This window comes from Candoia aspera, chromosome 1 (assembly GCF_035149785.1).
Source record: "Candoia aspera isolate rCanAsp1 chromosome 1, rCanAsp1.hap2, whole genome shotgun sequence".
Lineage (NCBI taxonomy): Eukaryota > Metazoa > Chordata > Lepidosauria > Squamata > Boidae > Candoia > Candoia aspera.
In genome coordinates, this window is record NC_086153.1 from 37,788,938 (window position 1) to 37,793,826 (window position 4,889).

General features: G+C 37.4%; 1 pseudogene; it reads right to left on the reverse strand.

Moving 5' to 3' along the window:
- Nucleotides 1-1,680: 1,680 nt before the first annotated feature.
- Nucleotides 1,681-2,652, reverse strand: LOC134505749 (nuclear autoantigenic sperm protein-like; annotated as a pseudogene).
- Nucleotides 2,653-4,889: the final 2,237 nt, after the last annotated feature.

The window sequence follows — 4,889 nt, forward strand, 5'->3', positions numbered from 1 at the left end:
ATCCAGCGGATATTGGCAATTTGGTCTCTAGTTCCTCTGCCTTTTCTAAACCCAGCTTGTACATCTGGCAATTCTCGCTCCATGAATTGTTGTAGGGAGACAGTAAATCTTCTGAGGTGTCACTTTCAGAAATGGAATGAATCCAAAATGTGGGTTGCTGAGATATTTTCTAGCAGCCAAAGAGAACATTCACTTCTCAGCAAGAGTTAAATTTGTAGAATTTGCTGTCTATGGGAAGCAAGCAAAAACATTCAGCACAGTGACAGCCCTTTTTTGAATTCATAGGACTGTCATTTTCATAATTCATGTGGTTATTTAACCATTTTCCTTGTGCATTGAAGCATGAATTGAAGAGATATAGAGTCCCTTGCTTGATGACTACATGGTGTGATCTATTTTTCCACTCTTTTCCCTTTCCAACCTGGCACTCTCCAAATGTGTTGATATTCTTCCTCAACAGCAGTACCCGTCACAGTAGCTGGTGTTCCAGGTTTTTAAGGGGAAAAGTGACTCAAAAGCAGATTGTAAAACAGGATGCATTTTAATGGATCCTCAAATCCTTACTTTGCACAGGGTTAAAGAGAAATAGCTGGTTTCCAAAATCTGCTAACTGCAGCTCCCAACACCTCCAACTTTTGTGAGCAATTGTGAAGGACACTGACAGCTGCAATTCAGCAATATCGGGAAGTCCTTAAACAATATAAACTTGTCCCTCCTAGAATAAGGTCACTCTAGCCATGTTGATAGCTGTCTTGTTATTAGTTTTCACAGCCATCATTGTGGTATTGCCTAAAGAAAGCTTAAGTAGGCAAACACTTACTATCTGTAAGATGTGACCCTAAACAAATGTAGGTCTTGTTCATATCTCAGAAATCATAAAGGAACAAGTTCTGACTTCATAAACACCAAGATAAACACCATCTGTTATATTCCTATTACACTTTTCTACCAGGATACCTTTATTTCCTCCCAAGAAAATGAAATTATATGTATTTTCCTGATGGTGTACTATCTTAGATTTGGGGGCGTTATTATATTTCTTCTGAAATTTGTACCTCAGTCACCATATGTAGTGAAACAAGTTCATTTGCCAGAAGAATTTATAATTCCATGTCATTTTACTGTTGACTCTTTTTACCAGGCAGTGCAATATATCAGATATGGGGGTGGGAAACTTATTATATTATGTCCCCCATTTACTCAGAGGATTTGATCCTAAATTAAATTTTATTTAACAGTGAGATTGCATGAACAGATACTGTAGGATATGTGTACGTTTCTTTTTCTATTTCAAATTTCTATTTCAGATTTGCTAATTTGTAAGTTGCTTCCCTTTAAACAGGTAGGGCAACAAAATTCCTCCTCTGTGATTATAAAACGACTATGTGGCTTGCCATGAGGATTTACTAGAGTTTCTTTTCTCCCCTTTTCTTTAAAATATTCTGGTTAGAATATACAGTACTCTCTCCATTCCTTTTCCTCCTTTTTTACCATAATAGTCTACTGCCTCTTCACATTCTTATCTCTTAAATTTTATGGCACAAAGAAACTGGCCCGTTACTACCCTTTCGTTATTATATATTCCCCCATTCTCCTCCAAGTTTAACACTTCTGTCCTTCTAGAATACAATGTGTAAGGAGAAGAGTTTTTTTTCTTTACTATTTGTATATTTCCTGCCTCTATAAGGTGTCCACAATCACATCTTTCTTTCCAGGTATGTTGCCCTGTACAGGCATAGCTGCTTCTTTTGCTTTTGTCAGTGTTATTTCTTTCCCTTTCTTTGCAACCCCATTTCTGATGAGGACAGCATCACCAACACCAACACCACTGATAGAAAGTTCTGGTTTAGGTTTCCTGGATTCATTTTCTCCCTGTTGAATCTCTTCCTCTCATTTTCTTTTCTTTCTTTTTTGGTCTAACAAGATAGGTGATTTCTGTGATTCCAACAGCTGCTTACTCACCTGAGATTGAAGTTATACTCTTTTGTTACCTCATGAAAAGCTCAAAGATGATGGATCCTCCAGGGATGCTTTTAGAGCTAGTTCACCCTCACATTTTTGAAATTTTATTGAGTCCTCCATCTTTACTATAATTTCAGGAAGCAGTGTCTCAAGTTCCTCCATTTCTATCTCATCCACAGCTTGTCACCCTCTTAGGCTTTTGTAACTCAGTCACCATAGCTATTCTTTATCAAGAATTTCCATCCATTCACTAAACTGCACTTGTGTTTCATCACACTGATGATTCCAGTGCTGAGGCAACCAGAGATGCCTCAGGTTGTAGTAAGCCTTGGCAAGCAAGTTGTTAAGGGCATCTAAATAATTCTGCTGAAGAGTCAGACAGGATTGGAACACTTCTATAAGCTTTGATGTCGTTTTTAGATTTGATGCCATTACTCCTCCTAATTTCACACTGATCTGAGCAGCAGGGGATCTGAGCATCTTTAACAACCTGCCTTTGATATATTACTTTTTCCAATTCCAGTACAATCAAGATTGCTTCTGAATTTGCAATTTCATCTCCTTTATTCTCTTTTTTTCAGCTGTAGAAACATTTTCTTCATTCTCTTCAGCATTGTCATTCTCTTCTGATCTTTCTGTCTGTTCATCCTCTCCCAATCCTTTCTCAGTTTTATCAGCTTTTTTCCCCATTTCCATTTCATGTGATTGCTTGGCATGCCCTGAAGAGTTAATCTTATCTGAAGTTAGACCTAATACTTCTCTTAAAGTCAGGAATTCTTAAATTCTTCCTTCTCTTTCAGATCAACCACCTGTTCTTCTGTAAGTCTCCATTTTCTCAATAACAGCTCTGGCTGCCTGTTCCACCTTCTTTGCCTGTCAGCCCCACTAGGTAGACTACACTAGGAAATCAACTCCACAGGAAGGCTAAAACCACTTATATTGAAATTGGCAATAATAAGAGAATCTTGCAAGTCTGATTGTGTTGTACCTCCTCCTCCCTCTTACACTTAAGTGAATTAGGGAGGTGGCTGCCTGAGCCACTTTCAAATGCTATCTTGTCGTGGACTTAAAAAATGCTTCAGCCCCTTTTGCCTGGTAACAGTTCCTGCATATTTCCATCAAGGTCATCTTCTTTATCTCTACATTGCCTGGGATTCTACTTCCTCAGCAGCGGACATCAATTATTTTTCCTGTACAGATGAAGCTTTTACTCATATCTCTATTACTGAATGTTCTACTGATCTGTTTGCATGCTTTTCAGCAGTCCAAATTACATACTTTCATGTCCCCAGTTCCATTTTCTCCAGATTTGTCATCTTTTCTCCTGTGGCTTCTTTGCTAGCCACTTGTTTTTCTACAGTATCTTCCTTAATTGCTTCTGCAGACTTTTCTATTATTAGATCTACTTCCCCAGCTGTCCTATCCACAATCAGTGCTTTCTTAATCACAACATTATCCTCAGCTTCTTCTATGATTATTGGCCTTTCTTCTCCAGCTGCCTCTTCCCTATACTACACTTTTTCTCCAGCTATAACTGTTAATTTCTGAGTGAGCATCAGGAATACAGTGCCTAATAGTACAGTTTCCCAAAATGATTTGTTGTGTCTTTGTCTCCTGATAAGGAGGGAATCATAACCTGTGATGTCCCTTCCTCCAATAGAAAGTATGTGTTGATATTCCAACCTTCTTTCTTCCCTCCACTCCAAAGACAATCTTGCCACTCGTAATTTAAAAGGATCTTTAAAAGGATCTTTCCTTCCTAACCTTTCCACCATGGTTACTCAGTTAACCAGTTCTGAAATTACAACAGACAATAATGCATCTCTGGCTGCTGTTTCCAAAACTATCCTAGAAATCACCAATCACAGATTCTCTTCATTTGTCATTTACCTTATCACAATTAGCAATAAGAAATCCAAATCAGTAACCTTAAGTATCAAATTGGGAAGGGTTGCCTCTTTTTGTGGTTCTGATTTTCTATCTGCTTCTGTTCTCTGAAATTACCACTCTTTATGTGTCTGTTTTGCCAGATTTATGTTTCCTCCATATCCCTTTTCTTCCAAAAGATCTGTAGATTTACCAGCCTTTCAAAGCAAAATATTTCCCTCTTTGTGCATAAGTCTGTCACTGGACTTGTTATTTTCCTCAGATCTGCCTAATCTGAAATATGACTCATCTCTATTCATTTCCAATTCATTCACTACCTGAGCTGCTTTCATTACTTTATTTGATCCCTATCTTTTATTTTTATCTTTAACTCATACATAATTGATCTGAACATATTTACTACCTTCTCTAGGATATCCATCTTAATGTCATCTAATCATTTAATAATTGTCCTGACTATGTACAATTCTACATAATACGTTCCTGTTCCAGAATGCTTTTGTTTTTTGCTGAAAAAAATCAGATCCCATTTTAAACCCATTATGCACTTCATTTAAAGGCAGTACAGGAAGCAGCTTATTCTTCAGAAAGATCATTCCAAATCAATGCCATATCTCATTTAATCAAATTTTGAATGAATTCCTCTTCTGTTAGATTCCATCTTCTTCCAGCTCTTTCAGAAATTGATAGAAAGATATAGAGAACATTCCCAGGTATATATGAGGTAAAGTCCTTAAAGAGTAAACATTTTTCAGTTGAATCTTAAACTCGATCACTTCCTCTTCATGATGAGCCTTTTGCCTTTTCAGCTCCATCTAGATATTCTCAGTATCTTTTTGCTTTTCTTTCATCTCCAATTCCCTCAGACTCCTCTGAAATCTCTGAGGAATCAGCAGTTGGATGCTTGGGAGTTTCTTATTTGTTGCAGTTTGTTTTTTTAAAAAACTTGCTTCTAACAAGTAACAGTCTCACATCTTCCATGCCAGTTCCATCATACTACAAAGTCTGTTCCTCATGTTTATTAAGAGAGCTTCTCTCAC